Source organism: Saimiri boliviensis, chromosome 2 (genome assembly GCF_048565385.1).
Source record: "Saimiri boliviensis isolate mSaiBol1 chromosome 2, mSaiBol1.pri, whole genome shotgun sequence".
Classification (NCBI taxonomy): Eukaryota; Metazoa; Chordata; class Mammalia; order Primates; family Cebidae; genus Saimiri; species Saimiri boliviensis.
The window spans coordinates 109,121,152-109,146,016 of NC_133450.1; the positions used below are offsets into that span (position 1 = coordinate 109,121,152).

At 38.6% G+C, this 24,865-nt stretch overlaps 1 long non-coding RNA gene across 2 annotated transcripts in view; it reads left to right on the forward strand.

The window, feature by feature from the left end:
- The window catches only part of LOC141583635 (uncharacterized), a 53,427-nt gene that overhangs the window by 28,117 nt on the left and 445 nt on the right, over positions 1-24,865 (forward strand). The window contains exons 1-3 of one of the 2 annotated variants that reach the window (XR_012516388.1): positions 21,508-21,580; positions 22,703-22,848; positions 23,992-24,137. This is a non-coding gene — a long non-coding RNA (uncharacterized LOC141583635). Of the gene's footprint in view, positions 1-21,507; positions 21,581-22,702; positions 22,849-23,991; positions 24,138-24,865 lie in introns of those variants that run through there. The other variant, XR_012516390.1, reaches the window with a different exon arrangement.

The following is a 24,865-nucleotide window of genomic DNA, read 5'->3' on the forward strand; positions in this document are numbered from 1 at the left end:
AAGTCATCGAAGTCCACTGTGTCATTCTTAAGCCTTTGTGTACTCATAGCTTAGTTCCCGCATATCAGTGAGAACATACAATATTTGGTTTTCCATTCTTGAGTCGCTTCACTTAGAATAAGTCACCAATCTCATCTAGGTTATGGCAAATGCTGCTAATTTATTCCTTTTTTGGCTGAGTAGTATTCCATCATGTATATGTATGCCAGTTTCTTTATCCACTCATTTATTGATGGGTATTTGGGTTGGTCCCATGATTTTGCAGTTGTGAATTGTGTTGCTATAAACATGCATGTGCAAGTATCTTTTCTCAAATAATGATTTTTTTTCTGAGTAGATATCCAGTAGTGGTATTGCTTGATCAAATGGTAATTCTACTTTTAGTTCTTTAAGGAACTCCGCCCTGTTTTCCGTAGTGGCCGTACTAGTTTATATTTCTTCTAGCAGTGTAGAAGTGTTCCCTAATTGCCACAACCATGCCAACATCTACTGTTGTTGTTGTTGTTGTTTTTACATTCCTTGATTATGACCATTCTTGCAGGAGTAAGGTGGTATTGCATTGTTGTTTTGATTTACATTTCCCACATCATTAGTGATGTTGAGCATTTATTAAATTATTTGCTAGCCATTTGTATGTCTTCTTTGGAGAATTGTCTATTCATGTCTTAGCCCACTTTTGGATGGGGTTGATTGATTTTTTCTTACTGATTTGTTTGAGTTTGTTGTAGATTCTGGATATGAGTCCTTTGTCAGAAGTATATATTGTGAACATTTTCTCTCACTCTGTGAGTTAACTGTTTATTCTGCTGACTGTTATTTTTGCCATGCAAAAGCTCTTTAGTTATCTCTCAGCTATTTATCTTTGTTTATATTGCAATTGCTTTTGGGTTTTTAGTCATAAAATCTTTGCCTAAGCCAATGCCTAAAAGGGTTCTTCCAGTGTTATCTTCTGGAATTTTTATAGTTTCAGGTTTTAGGTTTAAGTCTTTAATCTGTCCTGAGTTGATTTTTGTATAAGGTGAGAGATGAGGATTCAGCTTTATTCTCCTACATGTGGCTGGCCAGTTATCTCAGCACCATTTGTTGAAAAGGGTGTCCTTTCTCCACTTGATGTTTTTGCTTGCTTTACTGAAGATCAGTTGGCTGTAAGTATTTGGTTTTATTTCTGGATTTTCTATTCTGTTCCCATTGATCTATGTGCCTGTTTTTATACCAGTACCATGCTGTTTTGGTGACCATGGCCTTATAGTTTGAAATCAGGAAGTGTGATGCCTCCAGATTTGTTCCTTTTACTTAGTCGTGCTTTGGCTATGTTGGCTCTTGTTTGTTTCCATATGAATTTTAGAACTGCTTTTCTTGAACTCCCGACCTCAGGTGATCCACCCGCCTTGGCCTCCAAAATGCTCGGATTACAGGCATGAGCCACCACGCCCGGCCTTAGAACTATTTTTCTAACTCTGTGAAGAATGATGGTAAAATTTTGATGGGAATTGCATCGTGTTTATACATTGCATGTATTTGTACATTGCAGTATGCTCATTTTTACAATATTGATTCTACCCATCCAGGGCCATGTGATGTGTTTTCATTTCTTTGTGTCATCTATGTTTTCTTTCATCCGTGTTATGTAGTTTTCCTACTAGAGGTCTGTCCACCCTTTTGTTAGATATATTCCTAAGTATTTTTTTTTCTTTTTTTTTTCTTTTTTGGCGGCAATGGTGAAAGGGTTTGAGTTCTTGATTTGGTTCTCCATTTTGTCACTGTTGGTGTATAGAAGAGCTGATTTGTGTACATTAATCTCGTAGTGGGAAATCTGCTAAATTATTTTATCAGTTCTGTGAGCTTTCTTGGGGAGTCCTTTGGGTTTTCAAGGTAGATGATCATATTGTTAGCAAACAGAGACAGTTTGACTTCCTCTTTATCTGTTTGGATGCCCTTTATTTCTTTCGCTTGTCTGATTGCCCTGGCTAGGATTTCCAGTACTATGTGGAAGAGGAATGGTGAGAGTGGCCATCCGTGTCTTGTTTCCATTCTCAGGAGGAATGCTTTCAACTTTTCCCCATTCAGTATTATGTTGGCTGTGGGTATGGCATAGATGGCCTTTATTACATTAAGGTATGTCCCTTGTGTACCGATTTTGCTGAAGGTTTTAATCAGAAAATGATGCTGGATTTTGTTAAACGCTTTTTCTGCATCTATTGAGATGATCATGTAATATTTGTCTTTAATTCTGTTAATGTGGTACAGCACATTTATTGACTTGCTTATGTTACCCCATCCCTGCATCCCTGGTATGAGTCACTTGATCATGGTAGATTATCTGTTTGATATGTTGTTTGATTTGCTTAGCAAGTATTTTATTAAGAATTTTAGCATGTATCTTTATCAAGGACATTGCTCTGTAGTTTTCTTTTTAGTTGTGTCCTTTCCTGGCTTTGGTAATAGGGTGATGCTGGCTTCATAGAATGGATTAAGGAGGGTTCCTTCTTTCTCTGTCTTGTGGAATAGTGTCAAAAGGATTGCTGCCAATTCTTCTTTGAATATCTGGTAGGATTCTGTGGTGATTCCATCTGCTTCTGAACTTTTTATTGTTGGTAATTTTTAAATTACCATTTCAGTCTTGCTACTTGTTATTAGTTTGTTTGGGGCATCTAATTCTTTCTGATTGAAGCTAAGAGGGCTGTATTTTTCCAGGAATTCATCCATCTCTTCTAGCTTTTCTAGTTTATTTCTGTCAAGGTGTTCGTAATAGCCTTGAGTGATCTTTAGTATTTCAGTGGTGTGAGTTGTGATATCTTCCGTTGTGCTTCTCAGTGAGGTTATTGGGATGTTTCTCTCTTCTCTTGGGTAATTCTGCTAATGGTCTACCAGCTTTATTTATCTTTTCAAAGAACCAGCTTTTTGTTTCATTTATCTTTTGTATTTTTGTTCATTTGTTTCTATTACATTTAGTCTGGTGTTGGCTATTTCCTTTCTTCTGGGTTTGGTTTATGTTTTTCCTCTCATTCCTTGAGGCACGACCTTAGATTGTCTGTTTGTGCTCTTTCAGACTTTTTGACGTAGGTGTTAAGGGCTATGCAGTTTTCTCTTAGCACCTCCTTAGTTGTAGCTCAGAGGTTTTGATAGGTTGTGTAATTTAAATATGTCATTGAGTTTGACAAATTTTTACATTTCTATCTCAATTTGCTTTGGGACCCAGTGCTCTTTCAGGAGCAGGTTATTTAATTTCCATGTATTTGTGTGGTGTTGAAGGTTCCTCTTTGAGTTTATTTCCAGTTTGATTCCACTGTTGGTATGATAGAGTGCTTGATATAATTTCAGTTGTCTGAAACTTCCTGAGGGTCGTTTTATGGCCTATCATATGGTCTATACTGGAGAAAGTTCCATGTATTGTTGAACAGAATGTGTATTCTGTGGTTGTTGGATGAAGCGTTCTGTATATATCTGTTAAGTCTATTTATTCCAAGGTATAGTTTAAATCCATTGTATCTTTCTTGACTTTCTGTCTTGATGACCTGTCTAGTGCTGTCAGTGGAGTATTGAAGTCCCCCGCTCTTATGGTGTTGCTGTCTACCTCATTTCTTAGGTCCGTTTGTAATTGTTTTATAAATTTGGGAACTCCAGTGTTAGCTGCATATATGTTTAGGATCGTGGTATTTTCCTGTTGGACAAGGCCTTTTACCATTATGTACTATCTCTCTTTGTCTGTTTTAACTGCTGTTGCTTTAAAATTTGTTTTGTCTGATCTAAGAACAATTATCCCTGCTCAGTTTGGTGTCCTTTTGTATGAAATGCCTTTTTCCAGCCTTTTACTTTAAGTTTCTGTGAGTCCTCATGTGTCAGGCAAGACTCCTGAAGGCAGCAGATGGTTGGTTGGTGAGTTCTTACCCATTTTGCAGTTCCGTATCTTTTAAGTGGAGCATTTGGGCCATTTACATTCGATGTTAGTATTGAAATGTGAGGTATCATTGCAGTCATCATGCTCTTTGTTGCCTGCATAGTCTGTGTTGTTTTGTTTTTGCTTTTTACCTTGTATTTTTGTTTTATTGGTTTTGTGTGATCTATGCGTTAAAGAGATTCTGTTTGAGTGTGATTCCAGGATTTTGTTTCAAGATTTAGAGCTCCTTTTATAGCGGTTCTTGTAGTGGTGGTTTGGTAATGGTCAATTCTGTCAGTGTGTGTTTGTCTGAAAATGACTGTATCTTTCCTTCTTAAATAATGCTTAGTTTCACTGGATGCAAAATTCTTGGCTGCTAACTGTTTTGTTTGAGGAGGCTGAAGATAGGGCACCAATCCCTTCTAGCTTGTAGGGTTTATGCAGGTAAATCTGCTTTTAATCGGGTGACTTTGGTTTTACAGGTTACCTGGTGCTTCTGTCTCACAGCTCTTAAGGGTCTTTCTTTCCTCTTAACTTTGGATAATTTGATGGCAATATGCCTAGGCAAAGACCTTTCTGTGATGAATTTCCCAGGTCTTCTTCATGCTTCTTGTATTTGCATGCCTAGGTCTCTCTCTGGGCCAGGGAAGTTTTCCTCAGTTATTTCCCTAAATATGTTTTCCAAACTTTTAGAATTTTCTTCTTCCTCAGGAATACCAATTGTTCTTAGGTTTAGTCATTTAACATAATCCCATAATTTGTGAAGGCTTTGTTCATAATTTCTTATTCTTTTTTCTTTGTCTTTGTTGGGTTGGGTTAATTCAAAGTCCTTATCTTTGAGCTCTGAATTTCTCTCTTCCACTTGTTCAGTTCTATGGCTGAGACTTTGCAGAGCATTTTACATTTCTAAAAGTATGAACAAATTTTCCTGAATTTTGGATTTTTTTTTTCTTGAAGCTGTCTGTTTCCTTTAATATTTCTCCATTCACTTCTAGTATCATTTTTTGGATTTTTTTTCCCACCCCCACAGGGCTTTGCCTTTCTCTGGACCCTCTCTGAGTAGCTTAACTAACCTCCTGAATTCTTTTTCAGGGGAATCAGGGATGTCTTCTTGGGTTGAATCCATTGCTGGTGAACTAGTGTGATTTTTGTGGGGTGTTGATACGCCTTGTTTTGCCATATTACCAGGGTTGGTTTTCTGGTTCTTTCTCATTGGGCTAGGCTGTGTTAGAGGCAAGGTCTAGGGCTGAAGGCTGTTCTGATTTTTTTGTCCCATGGGGTGTTCCCGTGGTGTAGTGTTCTCCCCGTTCTCCTGTGGATGTGGCTTCCTGTGAGCTGACTGCAGTGATTGTTGTCTCTTCTGGATCCAGCCACCCAGTGAGTCTACCTGGTTCTGGGCTGGTACTGGGGATCGTTTGCACAGAGTCCTGTGATGTGAACCATCTATGGATCTCTCAGTTGTGGATACCAGTGCCTGTTCCGGAGGAGGTGGTGTAGGGTGCAGCGAATCCATGAGGGTTCTTAACTTTGTTGATTTAGAGGTCTACGTTTGTGCTGATTGGCCTCCTGCCAGGAGGTGGCACATCCCAGAAAGCATCAGCTGTGGTATTGTGGAGAGAAACCATTGGTGGGTTTCTCTCCCAAGATTATATGCCGTTTGTCTTTCCCTACCAGGGTAGGTAGGGAAGGACCGTCATGTAGGGCAGGGCCAGGTGTGTGTGAGCTCAGACTCTCCCTGGGCAGGTCTTGCTGTGGTTGCTGTGGTGGGTGGGGATGAGACTCCCAGGTCACTGGCATTGTGTACCTAGGATTATGGCTGCCTCTGCTGGATCTTGCAGGTTGTCAGGGAAGTGGGGGAAAGCTGGCAGTCACAGGCCTCACCCAGCTCCCAGGAAACCTGAAGGGCCAGTCTCACTCCCATGATGCCCCCTGCAGCATCCCTGAGTCTGTTTCCAGGTGAATGACAAATCGGGCTCGGAAACTTGCCAGAGGGTTTCCTTCTTTCAGCTTCAGCTTCTCCACTGGGGACGTTTTCCACTTCCACAGCTGGGTCTCTCATAGTATTTGGGGTGTCTCTGGGGTCCTGAGGAAAGAGTCTGTTTCCTTCAGAGGGTCTGTCAGTCATCTCAGTATTGCTGGTTTGTTCTTGGAGTCAATCTGGAGCAAAAATTCACAGTGGAAGCCTCCACATGCTACTCTGACTGGAGCTGCCACCTACTCCTGCCTCTCGTCTGCCTTGATCCATAAGCAGATTCCTAATTATGGAATTTGTGAATATTTTAAGTTATTTAAGGCAATTGTGTTCAGATCTTATTTTGCCACTAAAACTGCCTTGGAAATACGTTCTCTACCACTCATGCTAACAGTGGTTATGGTGACACAATGGCATAACAGTTTCTCCAGAAATAATTCAGAATTCTCGGACAGTTTTTATTTGTGTCATTCTTTGGTTTATTTGGACAGATTCCATTTTCCCGTGAATTACATTTGACCTTGTACAGAAATGTAACCAAATAATTGGGAAGTAATTTTCTATTCATTATACTAGTTATTTAATCTCTTAAATGATTATATAAAATAAATTTCTTCAGAGCATAAGAAATAGTGCATATAAAAATGCCTTTAAGAACTTGAAAAAAAATGTTTTCCAGAGGAGTTTTGGTTGTCTGCTTTAGCTTGGTTTGTTTTTACTTAGCTCATCGGTAATTTCTGTCCAACACCCAGCATGACGGAGTCTAGTTGAGTTGGACAGGGTTTGTGTACTGAGTCTGAAGGTTAAAATCAAAAATACATGTTGAATTCCATCTCAGAGGAGGTTATATGAACCACAAAGTTGTATGTTTTTCATGGCATATAATATGCTTGTCCCAAGTGTGGGTATTCTTTCTACCAAAAGCACTACATTAAAAAGGATCATTTCTATATCCCATGCCAAACATGCCTCCCTGTGAATTTTAGATGACTCATTTCCCACAAGGGAGGTGGCTATGGAGGCCAGCTTTGTTGTTTTTAGTTTCATGGGATTTTCTTCCAGGAACTGGAATGTAAAGAGTATGGCCATGATGCGAACTTAAATGACGATAAGTCCCAGGCTTGCTTTGAGGCGTTACCACTGATATGCATATGCACACACCCACATGCAACAAAAACTTCAGAGGCCGAATGACAGCACCAGCAGCTTTATGTATGACCCTGATTGGAGGCACTGCACAGGTGTGAGAACTGGGGATATTGTTTGGATGTTTTGTCTTTTCTGACTCTCATGATGACACGTGATTCACCCAGTGTTGGAGGTGGGGTCTAGCGGGAGGTGTTTGTGTTATGGGAGCAGATCTCTCATGAATGACTTGATGCCCTCCCCAGGGAAATGAGTGATTTATTGCTCTATTAGTTTAGCTGGTTAAGAGTCTGGGACCTCCCTCTTCTCTTGCAATGTGAAACACCGGCTTCCCCTTTGCCTTCCACCATGAGTAAAAGCTCCCAGAGGTCTGACCACTAGTTGAGCAGGTGGTGGTGCCATGCTTGTATTGCCCGCAGAACTGTGAGCCAAAGAAACCTCTTTTCTGAATAAGTTACCCAGTCTCAGATATTCCTTTACAGCAGTACAAAATGGACTAACACAACTGGGAAGTCCCATCCTTGGGAAGAGCTGTCCCTAATCTTTTTGACAACAGAGACTGGTTTCCGTCTTGGGCAGCTTTACCCCAAAACCAGTTGGGATGGTTTTTGGATGAAACTGTTCCACTTCAGATCATCAGGCAATAGTTAGATTCTCATATGGAGTGCACAAGCTAGATCCGTCACATGTGCAGTTGACGACAGAGTTTACGCTCCTGTCAGAATCTAATGCTGGCTGATGTAACAGGAGGCAGGTCTCAGGTGGTAATGCTCACTTGCCTGCCACTGACCTCCTGCTGTACAGCCCAGTTCCTAGCAGGCCGCAGACCAGTCTCAGTCCACGGCCTGGGGAGTTAGGAACCCCTGCTCAGGAAGGTCAGAGCCAAAGACAATTGTAGTGCCAGCAAAGAATTCTACCAGGTGCATCAGGAGATGGCTTAACACCTTTGGAATCCAGGGTCCTCTGGTAGAAGGACATTCTACCGAACCTGCAGGCCAACGTTTCTGTGCATGTAAGGGGCTTATTTTAGGAAGCCCAGGGGTTGTGGTCCTCCACTTATGAACCCCAAATATGTCTGGGGTAACATATGGAAGGAGAGGGAAGATTGTTGGGCATGGAGAATTGCCTCTGAGATGCTACAGAAGAGGCAAGAGAGTCACCCCTGTGTAACACATAAGAATTACGATAAAGAATTGAATTTTGATCTTTTTCATGGACTGGTAATCTACACGACACATACTAAGAATGTAAAATATTTGAGTAAATTAATTAGTAAATACTGTATTAACATAATGTAAGAGATGAGGAGACTACTAACATTAATGATAATTTCAGGCGTTAAAAAGCAAGTATGTACGTATTTTATTCTGAGGGTCTAAAAATACATTATGTCCAGCTAATAATGTAAAAAATTTTCCAGTTCTACCTAATTTTGATGGAGGACAATAATGACTTTTTTTTTTTTTTCCAAAATTGAGGCATTAAATGTGTTCCAGGAATACGGACTTTGTCTTAATATTTTACCAATGACATAATCGTTTGGGCTATCTAATGAAAGACTATGATGCCTTTTTTTTTTTAGATGTTTACATAATAGAAGGGAGTCTAGCTTTAAGACAGGTCAAAATTGTCCATGAATATTTTGTAAGACTCCTAGAATGAGTGGAAGATTTTAACCTCTAAGGTCCTTTTGTAATTCTGAAATTCTATGATATTGAAGTGGGATTTAAAAATTGAGTGAAAAGCTGTTCCTGTACAGGGAGAGTTCGATGCTCTCCAGAGGCACATCCAGGTGCAGCACATATGATTTGGGTGGATTAAAGTTCTGTTGAATCAACCTGAAGGAAGCAACACTAGTAAGGGTTGAAGTTTTCTCAAAAGAATTCAATCGATATTGATTTAGTTCAAGCACCGTAAAATTTAAGTTGTAAAAACTGAGTCAATTTCTATTAATTTGATGTCATAACTTTTACTGAGCATTCTAAATTTTCTATCTTTTTAAAAGAAAACCTGGGCTCTTTCCATGTCAGAAAATAGTTTAAGCAAAATGATTGAGCTCTGAGTGTTTATATGAAAATATTCATGCACTTGTTGTCTAGCCGGCACTCAGGAAATGTTAGCTGTATTGTACTGAGGCACAAACATGTATTTGACAAGAGTTTGCTTTCCTTCAATCACTGCAGGAGTATTTGTTTTGTTTATTTCTCTACCCTGGAAACCTGGTGCTCAACAAGTATTAAACGGAAAATCGGCAATTGTGCTGTGGTAAAATAATAATAATAGAGTAAAATACTATTCTAATCATATTCTACTTTCCCCACCAAATTTCCCATAATAATCATACATTTCAGTAACAGCTCACTTTACTTTAGCAAATATGTTCATATTCATGACAGCATCTGGTCGCACCTATATAGGTAGATAAGTATTCTCATTCTCATCTTATGAATGGCGGAAAAACAGAGGTTCAGGGAGATTAAATAATCCCATTAGTGACTAGGATACACATCCCTACTTCAAGATTCCCTGTTGAGGACATTTCTAATAAACATGAGGGTTTATGTCAGCTTCAGAGTACAGATCAAGAAAAGAGAAAGTCTGAACAATTTCTTCTCCATTTGATGACGTTTTGCTTGCTTTTGCTTTGACTTTGTGTCTTCTATAAACCTGCAGTGTAATCTCTATTTCTTCAGTACCTACTTGCAATCATTGTTACATTTTTATGTTATTTGTGGATAAAAATGGTAAGAACTATTTCTTTCACTCCAGTAAGACTATCCAACTTTCTAAATGTAAGATTTTTCCAAAGACACTTGTTCATGATGGATCTAGGGCAGGGGGAGGAGAGTCAAGAAAGCGATTGTTCCTATAGTAGTAAAATGTTCCAACGAATGGAAAGACATCGTTGTCTACGTGGTTTTTGAAATTTCCTTTAAGAAGCTTGCTTCAGTGGTTAGCTGTGCAGTGAAAAATTCTTCCCCACGTATAAACAAATTTTCTCTGGGTCTGTGTGAAGCCTATTACATCACATATTTCTGGTCTGTATGGAAATGAAGGACATCTGCTTCTTTGCTTCTTGAGTAGTACTTAGAACATTAAAAAATTGCATTCCCCTCACTCGTCTTTCCTCCGACCTCTTCCGAAGAATTGCACTTAAACTTGAAGAGAATAGTCATTACCTAGGCCACTGAAATTAAATACATTAGGAAGATTAACCTCTTCTCTTGCTTTTGTAGTAATTGTTTTAAGTACTTTGTTTTTTTTAGGAAGAATTTTTTTTAGGTCTAAAATAGCAAGTATATGACCATTTATTAACCTCTTATTCAACCAGGTGATTTGGAACAAAGAGAACAATGGACACCATTCTTCCTCCAGAATAGTTTATGATCTAATTTGGCAGGGCACAATAAACAAGTGTGGTACAGTGAGAGAGTCATTTCATGGTAACACATATTTGTGTGAGAACGTGGCAGGTCCGGGACTGTTTCTTGATCTTATCTAAGTGAGACCTCTCTCAATTCTGCAAGAATAGTATTGTTATCTAGGGAACACTGTGAGGAAAAGGTGTATCTAGGGAGAGATTTTAACGGAGGCATATGATTTAGGAATTAGAGGATTTTTCCATGAACATCAAAAGGTGTCACCAAAGGCAAAGATGTATGAATGAGCAAGCTGTATTCAGAGTATAGGGAAGTGGGCCACATAAGCTGGAGTCGAAGGTCCAATTTGAGAACAAGATGAACTCAGCTAGCTTATGTTAGATTATAGGGGGCCTTTGAGATTCCTTTGCCCCTGTGGTACTGTCCTATTGATAAATGCACAATAATTTTCAGATTTTAATGTTCCCTGTAACTCACTTTTTTGTACCTTATTTTTCAGATATTTATCGATCAATAACATGTCTGAATTATGTGCCAAATCAGTGTTTGGTTTCTATCTTTTCTATAAAAAATGTGTTTTACCTTTGAAAACAAGTCTTTTTTGCTCTGCATTGATCCCTATTTTATTTATTTATTAATTTTATTGTACTTTAAGTTCTGGGATACACGTACAGATCTTGCAGGATTGTTGTAAAGGTGCACACGTGCCATGGTGGTTTGCTGCCCCCATCCCCCCATCACCCACATCTGGCATTTCTCCCAATGTTATGCCTACCCAGCCTCCCCACTCCCTGCTGTCCCTCCCCTAACTCTGCACCCCCCAACAGAACCCAGTGTGTGATGTTCCCCTCCTGTGCCCATGTGTGCTTATTGTTCATCACCCACCTGTGAGCGAGAACATGGGGTGTTTGGTTTTCTGTTCTTGTGTCAGTTTGCTGAGAATGATGGTTTCCAGATTCATCCATGAACATATGTGTGCATGGGTATTTATAATAGAATGATTTATAATCCTTTGGGCATATACTCAATAATGGGATTGCTGGGTCAAAATGAATTTCGATTTCTAGATCCTTAAGGAATCGCCATACTGTTTTCTACAATGGTTGAACGAATTTACACTCCCACCAACAGTGTAAAAGTGTTCCTATTTCTCCACATCCTCTCCAGGATCTGTTGTCTCCAGATTTTTTAATGATCACCATTCTAACTGGCCTGAAATGGTATCTCAGTGTAGTTTTGATTTGCATTTCTCTAATGACCAGAGATGATGAGCATTTTTTCAGGTATTTATTAGTCTCATCTATGTCTTCTTTTGAAAGGTGTCTGTTTATATCCTTTGTCCACTTTTGAATAGGTTCGTTTTTTCTTGTAAACCTGTTTTAGTTCTTTGTAGATTCTGGATAGCAGTCCTTTGTCAGATGGGTAGGTTGCAAAATTCCTTTCCCATTCTGTTGGTTGCCAGTTCACCCTAGTGATTGTTTCTTTTGCTATGCAGAAACGCTTCAGTTTAATTAGATCCCATTTGTCTATTTTGGCTTTTGTTGCCAGTACTTCTGATGTCTTAGTCATGAAGTCCTTGCCTGTGCCTATGTCCTGAGTGGCTTTGCTTAGGCTTTCTTCTAGGGTTTTTATGGTGTTAGGTCTTATGTTTAAATCTTTAATCTAACTGGAGTTAATTTTTGTATTAGGTGTAAGGAAGGGGTCCAGTTTCAGTTTTCTGCACATGGCTAGCCAGTTTTCCCAACACCATTCATTAAACATGGAATCCTTTCCCCATTGCTTGTTTTTGTCAAGTTTGTCAAAGATTAGATGGTTGTAGATGTGTGGCATTACTTCTGAGGTCTTGGTTCTGTTCCATTGCTCTATATCTCATTTTTGGTACCAGTACCATGCTGTTTTGATTACTGTAGCTTTGAGAATGGTTTGAAGTCAGGTAGCGTGATGCTTCCAGCTTTGTTTATTTTGCTTATGATTGTCGTTTTATGGGCTCTTTTTTTTGGTTATATATGAAGTTTAAAGTGTGTTTTTTTTTTTTTCTTTTTTCCTAGTTCTGTGAAGAAGGTCAGTGGTAGATTGATGGGGATAGCACTGAATCTATAAATTACTTTGGAAAGTAGGGCCATTTTAACCATACCGATTTTTCCTGACCATAAGCATGGAATGTTTTTCCATCTGTTTGTGTCCTCCCTTATTTCCTTGAGTAGTGGTTTGTAATCCTCCTTGAAGAGGTCCTTCACAGCCTTTGCTAGTTGTATTCCTAGGCATTTTATTTTCTTTGTGGCAATCGTAATTGGGAATTTACTCATTATTTGGCTCTCTGTCTTTTACTGGTGTATAGGAATGCTTGTGATTTTTGCACATCGATTTTGTATTGTGAGACTTTGCTGAAGTTGCTTAGCAGCTTAAGGAGATTTTGGGCCGAGACAATGGGATCTTCTAAATATACAATCATGTCATCTGCAAATAGAGACAATTTAACTTCTTTTTTTCCTAATCGAATACCCTTTATGACGTTTTCTTGCCTGATTGCTCTAGCTAGAACTTCCAATACTATGTTGAATAGAAAGGGTGAGATAGAGCACCTTTGTCTAGTACCGGTTTTCAAAGGGAATGCTTCCAGTTTTTGCTCATTAAGTTAGATGTTGGCTGTGGGTTTGTCATAAATAGCTTTTTTTATTTTGAAATGTGTTCCATTGATACCTAGTTTATTGAGAGGTTTTTTTTTTTTTTTTTTTTTTTTTTTTTTTTTTTTTTTTTAGCATCAAGGGCTGTAGAAGTTTGTTGAAGGCCTTCTCTGCATCCTTTGAGATGATGTGTGTGTTTTTTTTCTTTGTTTATGTGATGGATTACATTTATAGATTTACGTATGCTGAACCAGGCTTGCATCCCCGCGGTGAAGCCTACTTGATTGTGATGGATAAGCGTCTTGATGTGCTGTTGGATTCAGTTTGCCAGTATTTTATTGAAGATTTTTGCATCAATGTTCATCATGGCTATTGGCCTGAATTTTTTTCTTTTAGTTGTATGTCTGCCAGGTTTTGTCTGAGGATGATGATGGTCTCGTAAAATATGTTAGGGAGTATTCCTTCTTTTTGTATTGTTTCGAAGCGTTTTAGAAGGAGTGATATGAACTCCTCTTTGTACATCTGGTAGAATTCTGCTGTAAATCCATCTGGGCCTGGACTATCTTGGTTGGTAGGCTATTAATTAGTGCCTCAACGTCAGTCCTTATTGTTGGTCTATTAAGGGATTAACTCCTTCTTGATTTAGTCTTGGGAGGGTGTAAGTGTCCAGGAGTTTATCCATTTCTTCCAGATTTACTGGTTTATATGCATAGAGTTGTTTGTAGTAATCTCTGATGGTAGTTTGTATTTCTTTGGAATTGGTGGTGATACCCTTTTTATCATTTTGTATTGCATCCATTTGAGTCTTCTCTCTTTTCTATGTCATTAGTATGGCTATCTTGTCTATTTTGTTGACCTTTTCAAAAAACCAGCTGCTTGATTTACCGATTTCTTGAAGAGTTTTTCTTTGCCTCTATCTCCACTTCTGCTCTCATCTTAGTTACTTCTTGTCTTCTGCTAGGTTTTGAATTTTTTTTGATCTTGCTTCTCTAGCTCTTTCCATTTTGATGATAGGGTGACGATTTTACATCTTTCCTCACTTCCAATGTGGGCATTTATTGCTATAATTTTTCTCGTAGTCACTGCTTTAAATGTGTCTCAGAAATTTTGGTATGTCGTGTCTTCGTTCTCATTGGTTTCGAAGAACATCTTTATTTCTGCCTTCATTTCATTGTTTATCCTGTTGCTGTTCTGGAGCAAATTGTCCCGGTTCCATGTACTCGTGTGGTTTTGAGTGACTTTCTTAATCCTGAGTTCTAATTTGATTTCCCAGTGTTCTGAGAGCTTGTTAGGATTTTCGTTCTTTTGCATTTGCTGAAGAGCGACTTACTTCCAATTATGTGGTCAGTTTTAGGCTAGGTATCATGCAGTGCTGAGAGGAATATATATTCTGTGGATTTGGGGTAGAGATTTCTGTAGATGTCTGTTAGGTCCACTTGGTCCAGATCTGCGTTCAAGTCCCGGATATCCTTGTTGATTTTCTGTCTTGTTGATCTGTCAAATAGTGACAGTGGAATGTTAGTCTCCCACTATTATTGTTTGGGAGTCTAAGTCTCTCTGTGGGTCTTTAAAAACACCGCATGTTCTCACGCATAGGCGGGTGTTGAACAGTGAGAACACATGGACACAGGGAGGGGAGCACTACGCACTGGGGTCTGTCGGGGAGAAACAGGGGAGGGACAGCAGGGGGTGGGTAGTTGGGGAGAGATAGCATGGGGAGAAATGCCAGATACAGGTGAAGGGGAGGAAGGCAGCAAATCACACTGCCATGTTGTAGCTATGCAACAATCTTGCATGTTCTTCACATGTACCCCAAAACCTAAAATGCAATTTAAAAAAAGGGAGTATTCCTTCTTTTTGTATTGTTTCAAAGAGTTTTAGAAGGAGTGATATGCTTTATGTATCTGGGTGCTTCTGTATTGGGTGCATACATATTTAGGATACTTAGCTCTTCTTGCATTGATCCTTTTACCATTATGTAAAAGACCTTGTCTCTTTTGATCTTTGTTGGTTGAAAGTCCATTTTATCAGACCAGGATTGCAACCCCTGCTTCTTTTTGCTCTCCATTTGCTTGGTAAATCTTCTTTCATCCCTTTATTTTGAGTCTATGTGTGTATCTGCACATGAGATGGGTCTCCTGAATACAGCACAACAAAGGATCTTGATTTTTTATCCAGTTTGTCTGTGTCTTTCAATGGGTGCATTTAGACCATTTATATGTAACATTAATATTGATACGTGCCAATTTTATCCTGCCATTTTGTCACTGGTTGGTGGTTTTGCCCGTTAGTCGATGCAGTTTATTCGTTATGTCCTTGGTCTTTACCTTTTGATACGTTTTTGTAGTGGCTGGTAGTGGTTGTTCCTTTCCGTGTTTAGTGCGTCTTTCAGGAACTCTTGTAAGGCAGGTCTGGTGGTGATAAAATCTCTCAGCAGTCGCTTGTCTGTAAAGGATTTTATTTCTCCTTCACTTACGAAGCTTAGTTTGACTGGATATGAAATTCTGTGTTGAAAGTTCTTTTCTTTAAGGGTGTTGAATATTGGCCCCCACTCTCTTCCGGCCTGTAGGGTTTCTGCTGAGAGATCCACTGTAAGTCTAATGGGCTTCCGTTTGTTGATGACCCAACCTTTCTCTTTCTAGCTGCCCTTAAAATTTTTTTCCTTCATTTCAACCCCAGTCAGTCTGATGATTATGTGCCTTGGGGTTGCACTTTTTGAGAAATATCTTTGTGGTGTTCTCTGTATTTCCAGAATTTGAATGTCAGCTTGCCTTGCGAGGTTGGGGAAGTTCTCTTGGGTAATATTCTGAAGTGTGTTTTCCAGCTCGGATTCATTGTCCCTGTCACATTCAGGTACGTCGATTGTGCATAGATTTGGTTTCTTCACATAATCCCATAGGTCTTGTAGTCTTTATTCATTTTTGTTCACTCTTTTTTTCCTCTAATGTGGCCTTCTCATTTTATTTCATAGAGTTGATCTTCAATTTCTGATAATCCTCCTTCCACTTAATTGATTAAACTACTAAAACTGGCGTGTGCTTTGTGAAGTTCTCCTGCTGTGTTTTTCAGCTCCATTAAGTCGTTTATGTTTTTCTCTAAGCTGGTTATTCTAGTCAGAATTTTGTCAAACCACATTTCCAGCTCAGCACCTGGATTGTTGAGTAAATTTGTCAATCTGAACTTTCATAAACCAATGGTTTTGAACTAATTTTATTACCTGAACTGGAAATTGACACACAAAATGGACAGTGCATTGAAAAGATGATAAGCAGTTTTCTAGAATTAAAATAGAACGTGATCCTTTCTTACTCAAAGAATGCTCAACTCAAGGGGACACAGATCACTCGTTTTGACTTCATGAGCTATGGCAGGTAGAGACAAATTTTTGAAAATACAGAGCTAAAACTGTCCGTGCTTTGAATGCTAGACAAGGTTTTCAGAATACACAGCTAAAACGGTCCCCGCGTTAGCTCTGTATTTTGAAAAAGTTGTGTGCTCTTCAAAAGAGAAAGCTACTTTTGCTGTGACTTTGGCTTTGAGGGGAAATGGGACGATGAGTGAGAGGGTGGTGACTGAAACCAGCACATTTCCCATTGACCACTGAGGCCACATCTCTCAGGTGAGAAGAAAAGTGAGAATTTGAACCAGGCACATTCTCCTTAGAGACAATGGACCAAAGACAGGTCCGATGGAATCTAATGTCTCTTCATGTTGACATCCATCCCGTCAAGCTCTCGTTAAGCCATTGAAGTGTCACATTGGGCCTGGGGGAGGCGGTGCACCCTGTGGAATAACACGTCTGAAGATTTGGATTTGATTTCCAGCCCTCTGCCAGTCAGTCTGCCAGGCACTTTCATGTGACAAGCCTTAGGCGAGTCCCTTTCTGTCTCTGTTTCCCGATTCCTTCACAGGGATTTATGTGGGCCTTAAGGCCCAATGGGAAAAGATCCCTCTTCCTGCTCAGTGCCTGCTTTCTTGATTTGACTTGTCAATCTGGACTTGAATACACCTTTGGTTTTGGATTGACTCTATTACCTCTCCTAGAAATTAACACACAAAACTGACAGTTGATTGACAAGATGAGAAGCAGTTTTCCAGAATTCAAATAGAACTTAATCCTTTCTTACTAAAAGAATGCTCAACTCAAGGGGACATAGATCACTCGTTTTGACTTCAAGAGCTATGGCAGGTAGAGACAACTTTTTGAAAATAAACAGCTAAAACTGTCCGTGCTTTGAATGCTAGACAAGTTTTTCAGAATAAACACCTAAAACGGTCCCTGATTTAAGTGCTTTAGTATTTGTATTTTTGAAAATATCACAGCTTGGGGGAGTATTTGTATTATTTTCAAAAGTACAACTAAGAGTTGTATTTGTATTTTTGAAAATAACACAACTTGGAGGTGTATTTGTATTATTTTCGAAGATACATCTGAGGTTTGTATTTGTATTTTTGAAAATAACACAGCTTGGGGGAGTATTTGTATTATTTTCCAAATACAGATAAGGGTTGTATTTGTATTTTTGAAAATAACACAGCTTGGGGGTGTATTTGTATTATTTTCCAAGATACAGCTAAGGGTTGTATTTGTATTTTTGAAAATAACACAGCTTGGGGGTGGCTGTATTTGTATTATTTTAAGAGATACAGCTAAGGGTTGTATCTGTATTTTTGAAAATAACACAGCTAGGGGGTGTTTTCGTATTATTTTACAGGACACAGCGAAGGGTTGTATTTGTATTTTTGAAAATAACACAGATTGGGGGTGTATTTGTATTATTTTCCAAGAAACAGTTAAGGGTAGTATTTGTATTTTTGAAAATAACACAGCTTGGGGGTGTATTTGTATTATTTTCCGAGATACAGCGAAGGGTTGTATTTGTATTTTTGAAAATAACACAGCTTGGGGGTGTATTTGTATTATTTTCCAAGATACAGCTAAGGGTTGTATTTGTATTATTGAAAGTAATACAGCTTGGGGGATATTTGTATTATTTTCAAAGATACAGCTAAGGGTTGTATTTGTCTTTTTACAATAACACAGCTTGGGGGTGTATTTGTATTATTTTCCAACATACAGCTAAGGGTTGTATTTGTATTTTTGAAAATGAAACAGCTTGGGAGTGTATTCGTTTTATTTTCCAAGACACAGCTAAGGGTTGTATTTGTATTTTTGAAAATAACACAGCTTGGGTGTGTATTTGTATTATTTTCCAAGATACAGTTAAGGGTAGTATTTGTATTTTTGAAAATAACACAGCTTGCGGATGTATTTGTATTATTTTCCAAGATACAGCTAAGGGTTGTATTTGTATTTTTGAAAATAACACAGCTTGGGTGTGTTTTCGTATTATTTTCCAAGACACATCTAAGGGTTGTATTTGTATTTTTGAAAATAACACAGCTTAGGGGTGTATTTTTATTTTTTTCCAAGATACAGCTAAGGGTTGTATTTGTATTTTTGAAAATAACACAGCTTGGGGGTGTATTTGTATTATTTTAAGAGATACAGCTAAGGGTTGTATCTGTATTTTTGAAAATAACACAGCTTGGGGGTGTATTCGTATTATTTTACAAGACACAGCGAAGGGTTGTATTTGTATTTTTGAAAATAACACAGCTTGGGGGTGCATTTGTATTATTTTCCAAGAAACACTTAAGGGTAGTATTTGTATTTTTGAAAATAACACAGCTTGGGTGTGTATTTGTATTATTTTCCAAGATACAGTTAAGGGTTGTATTTGTATTTTTGAAAATAACACAGCTTGTGGGTGTATTTGTATTATTTTACAAGACACAGTTAAAAGTTGTATGTGTATTTTTGAAAATAACACAGCTTGGGCGTGTTTTTCTATTATTTTCCAAGATACAGTTAAGGATAGTATTTGTATTTTTGAAAATAACACAGCTTAGGGGTGTATTTGTATTATTTTTCGAGATAGAGCTAAGGTTTGTATTTGTATTTTTGAAAATAAAACAGCTTTGGGGTGTATTTGTATTATTTCCCCAGATACAGCTGGGTGCTGTATTTGTATTTTTGAAAATAACACAGTTTGTGGGTGTATTTGTATTATTTTCCAAGATACAGTTAAGGGTTGTATTTGTATTTCTGAAAATAACACAGCTTGTGGATGTATTTGTATTATTTTCAAAGATACAGGTAAGGATTGTACTTTTATTTTTGAAAATAACACAGCTTGGGAGTTTATTTGTATAATATTCCAAGATACAGCTAAGGGTTGTATTTGTATTTTTGAAAATAACACTGCTTGTGGGTGAATTTGTATTATTTTACAAGATACAGCTAAGGGTTGTATTTGTATTTTTGAAAGGAACACATATGGGGGGTGTATTTGTATTATTTTCAAAGATACAGCTAAGGGTTGTATTTGTATTTTTGACAATAACACAGCTTGGGGGTGTATTTACTATTTTCCAAGATACAGCTCAGGGTTGTATTTGTGTTTTTGAAAATAACACAACTTCTGGGTGTATTTGTATTATTTTCCAAGATACAGCTAAGGGTTTTATTTTCATTTTTGAAAATAACACAGCTTGGGGGTGTATTTGTATTATTTTACAGGATACAGCTAAGGGTTGTATTTTTATTTTTGACAATAACACCGCTTGGGGGTGTATTCGTATTATTTTCCGAGATACAGCTAATGGTTGTATTTGTATTTTTGAAAATAACACCTCTTGGGGGTGTATTCGTATTATTTTTCAAGATACAGCTGAGGGTTGTATTTGTATTTTTGAAAATAACACAGCTTGGGGGTGTATTTACTATTTTCCAAGATACAGCTCAGGGTTGTATTTGTGTTTTTGAAAATAACACAACTTCTGGGTGTATTTGTATTATTTTCCAAGATACAGCTAAGGGTTTTATTTTCATTTTTGAAAATAACACAGCTTGGGGGTGTATTTGTATTATTTTACAGGATACAGCTAAGGGTTGTATTTTTATTTTTGACAATAACACAGCCTGGGGGTGTATTTGTATTATTTTCCAAGGTACAGCTACGGTTTGTATTTGTATTTTTGAAAATAACATAGCTTGGGGTGTATTTGTATTATTTTTCAAGATACAGCTAAGGGTTGTATTTGTATTTTTGAAAATAACACAGCTTGGGGGTGTATTTGTATTATTTTCCAAGATACATTTAAGGGTTGTATTTGTATTTTTGACAATAACACAGCTTGGGGGTGTATTTGTATTAGTTTACAAGATACAGCTAACGGTTGTATTTGTATTTTTTACAATAACACAGCTTGGTGGTGTATTTGTATTATTTTCCATGATACAGCTAAGGGTTGTTTCTGTATTTTTGAAACTAACACAGCTTGGGGGTGTATTTGTAGTATTTTCCAAAATACAGCTAAGGGTTGTATCTGTATTTTAGAAAATAGCACAGCTTTGGGGAGTATTTTTATTATTTTCCAAGATACATCTAAACGTGGTATTTGTATTTTTGAAAATAACACAGCTTGGGGGTGTATTTGTATTATTTTCCAAGATACAGCTAAGAGTTGTATTTGTATTTTGGAAAATAACACAGTTTGGGGATGTATTTGTATTATTTTCCAAGATAGAGCTAAGGGTTGTATTTGTATTTTTGAAAATAACACAGCTTGGGGGTGTATTTGTATTATTTTCCAAGATACAGCTATGTTTTGAATTTTTATTTTTAAAATAACACAGCTTAGGGGTGTATTTGTATTTTTTCCCAAGATAAAGCTAAGGGTTGTATTTTTGTTTTTGAAAATATCACAGCTTGGGGGTGTATTTGTATTATTTTCCAAAATACATGTAAGGCTTGTATTTGTATTTTTGAAAATAACACAGTTGGGTGTGTATTTGTATTATTTTCCAGGATACAGCTGAGGGTTGTATTTGTATTTTTGAAAATAACACAGATTGGGGGTGTATTTGTATTATTTTCCAAGATACAGCTAAGTTTTTTATTTGTATTTTTGAAAATAACACAGCATGGGGTGTATTTGTATTATTTTCCAAAATACAGCTAAGGGTTGTATTTGTAGTTTTGAAAATAACAGAGCTGGGGCGTGTATTTTTATTATTTTCCAATATTCAGCTAATGGTTTTATTTGTATTTTTGAAAATAACGCAGATTCGGGGTGTATTTGTATTATTTTCCAAGATACAGTAAAGGGTTGTATTTGTATTTTTGACAATAACGCAGCTTGGGGGTGTATTTGTATTATTTTCCAAGATACAGTTAAGGGTTGTATTTGTATTTTTGAAAATAACCCAGCTTGTGGGTGTATTTGTATTATTTTCCAAGATACAGCTAAGGTTTGTATTTGTATTTTTGAAAATAAAACAGCTTGGTGTGTATTTTTATTATTTTCCAAGATACAGCTAATGATTGTATTTGTATTTTTGAAAATAACACAGCTTGTGGGTGTATTTGTATTATTTTCCAAGATACAGCTAGGGGTTGTATTTGTATTTTTGACAATAACACAGCTTGGGGGTGAATTTTTCTTGGTGATGAGTGAGAGGTTGGTGACTGAGACCAGCTCATTTCCCATTGACCACTGAGGCCACATCTCTCAGGTGAGAAGTAAAGTGAGAATTTGAACCAGGCACATTCTCCTTAGAGACAATGGGAAAAAGATAGGTCCGATGGAATCTAATGTATTTTCATGTTGATATCCATCCCGTCAAGCTCTCCTTAAGCCATTGAAGTGTCACATTGGGCCTTGAGGAGGCGGCGCACCCTGTGAAATTACACGTCGGAAGATTTGGATTTGATTTCCAGACCTCTGCCAGTCAGTCTGCCAGGCATTTTCATGTGACAAACCTTAGGCAAGTCCCTTTCTGTCTCTGTTTCCCGATTCCTTCACAGGGATTTATGTGGGCCTTAAGGCCCACTGGGAAAAGATCCCTCTGCCAGCTCAGTGCCTGCTTTCTTGGTTTGACTTGTCAATCTGGACTTGAATACACCTTTGTTTTTGGATTGACTCTATTACCTCTCCTTGAAATTAACACACAAAACTACAGCTGATTGACAAGATAAGAAGCAGTTTTCCAGAATTCAAATTGAACTTAATCCTTTCTTACTAAAGGAATGCTCAACTCAAGGGAACACAGATCACTTGTTTTGACTTCATGAGCTATGGCAGGTAGAGACATTTTTTGAAAATACACAGCTAAAACTGTCCGTGCTTTGAATGCTAGACAAGTTTTTCCGAATACATAGCTAAAACGGACCCCGCTTTAAACCACTTAAAGCGTTTTAGCTGTGTATTTTGAAAAAGTTGTGTGCTCTTCAAAGAGAAAGCTACTTTTGCTGTGCCTTTGGGTTCGAGGGGAAATGGGGGTCCCCTTCAGTCAGCAGGGAAGACACCTGAGTCTTCTGCAGTCCTCTTGTCTGCCTCTGAGGGTGAAATGAGAGTGGTCCCTGTCATCATGAGCCATGTCGGAAAGAATTATTCACATTCCCTACGAGAATAGACGGGTGAAATAGCGAAAGGTGTGTCTTCCTTTGGAGCATGGACGGGTTCAAAGCCCACCTCATACCACTAAGTATTTTGCTGAACACGAGCAGTTGTGTGTGCGGCTTGTGTTTGGGTGTTTTTTGTGTCACGTGTGTGTGTGTGTGTCTGTGTGTGTCTGTGTGTGTGTGTCTGTATTTCTGTCCCTATTCCTGAGCAGCAAATCTTTTTCCTCTTTTAGCATGTTACTCAGAACTGTGGATGAAGCCCAGCACTCCTGAAAACACAATCCATGTATGGTTGAAGGAATTTTTCTTGGTGATGGGTGAGAGGTTGGTGACTGAAACCAGGTCATTTCCCATTGACCACAGAGGCCACATCTCTCAGGTGAGAAGCAAAGTGAGAATTTGAACCAGGCACATTCTACTTAGAGACAATGGGCCAAAGATAGGTCTGATGGAATCTAATGTCCTTTCATGTTGACATCCATCCCGTCAAGCTCTCGTTAAGCCATTGAAGTGTCACATTGGGCCTGGGGGAGGCAGTGCACCCTGTGAAATTACACGTCCGAAGATTTGGATTTGATTTCCAGCCCTCTGCCAGTCAGTCTGCCAGGCACTTTCATGTGACAAGCCTTAGGCGAGTCCCTTTCTGTCTCTGTTTCCCGATTCCTTCACAGGGATTTATGTGGGCCTTAAGGCCCACTGGGAAAAGTTCCCTCTTCCAGCTCAGTGCCTGCTTTCTTGGTTTGACTTGTCAATCTGGACTTGAATACACCTTTGGTTTTGGATTGACTCTATTACCTCTCCTAGAAATTAACACACAAAACTGACGGCTGATTGACAAGATGAGAAGCAGTTTTCCAGAATTCAAATTGAACTTAATCCTTTCTTACTAAAAGAATGCTCAACTCACGGGGAGACAGATCACTCGTTTTGACTTCATGAGCTATGGCAGGTAGAGGCAACTTTTTGAAAATACACAGCTAAAACTGTCCGTGCTTTGAATGCTAGACAAGTTTTTCAGAATACACAGCTAAAACGGTCCCCGCTTTAAGTGCTAAAGCAGTTAAAGCGGGGACCGTTTTAGCGGTGTATTTTGAAAAAGTTGTATGCTCTTCAAAGAGAATGCTACTTTTGCTGTGCCTTTGGGTTCGAGGGGAAATGGGAGTCCTCTTCAGTAAGCAGGAACGACACCTGAGTCCTTTGCAGTCCTCTTGTCTGCCTCTGAGGGTGAAATGAGAGTGGTCCCTGTCATCATGACCCATGTCTGAAAGAATTATTCACATTCCATACGAGAATAGACAGGTGAAATAGCGAAAGGTGTGTCTTCCTTTGTAGCATGGACGGGTTCAAAGCCCACCTCATACCACTAAGTATCTTGCTGAACACGAGCAGTTGTGTGTGCGGCCTGTGTTTGGGTGTTTTTTGTGTCACGTGTGTGTGTGTGTGTGTGTGTGTGTGTCTGTATGTGTGTGTGTCTGTATATCTGTCTCCATTCCTGAGCAGCAAATCTTTTTTCCTCTTTTAGCATGTTACTCACAACTGTGGATGAAGCCCAGCACTCCTGAAAACACAATCCATGTATGGTTGAAGGAAATTTTCTTGGTGATGAGTGAGAGGTTGGTGACTGAAACCAGCTCATTTCCCATTGGCCACTGAGGCCACATCTCTCAGGTGAGAAGCAAAGTGAGAATTTGAACCAGGCACATTCTCCTTAGAGACAATCGGCTAAAGACAGGTCCGATGGAATCGAATGTCTTTTCATGTTGACATCCATCCCGTCAAGCCCTCGTTAAGCCATTGAAGTGTCACATTGGGCCTGGCGGAGGCGGTGCACCCTGTGAAATTACACGTCCGAAGATTTGGATTTGATTTCCAGCCCTCTGCCAGGCAGTCTGCCAGGCACTTTCATGTGACAAGCTTTAGGCCAGTCCCTTTCTGTCTGTGTTTCCCAATTCCTTCACAGGGATTTATGTGGGCCTTAAGGCCCACTGGGAAAAGATCCCTCTGCCAGCTCAGTGCCTGCTTTCTTGGTTTGACTTGTCAATCTGGACTTGAATACACTTTGGTTTTGGATTGACTCTATTACCTCTCCTAGAAATTAACACACAAAACTGACGGCTGATTGAAAAGATGAGAAGCAGTTTTCCAGAATTCAAATTGAACTTAATCCTTTCTTACTAAAAGAATGCTCAACTCAAGGGGACACAGCTCACTTGTTTTGACTTCATGAGCTGTGGCAGGTAGAGACAACTTTTTGAAAATACACAGCTAAAACTGTCCGTGCTTTGAATGCTAGACAAGTTTTTCAGAATACACAGGTAAAGCGGGGACTGTTTTTGCTGTGTATTTTGAAAAAGTTGTGTGCTCTTCAAAGAGAAAGCTACTTTTGCTGTGCCTTT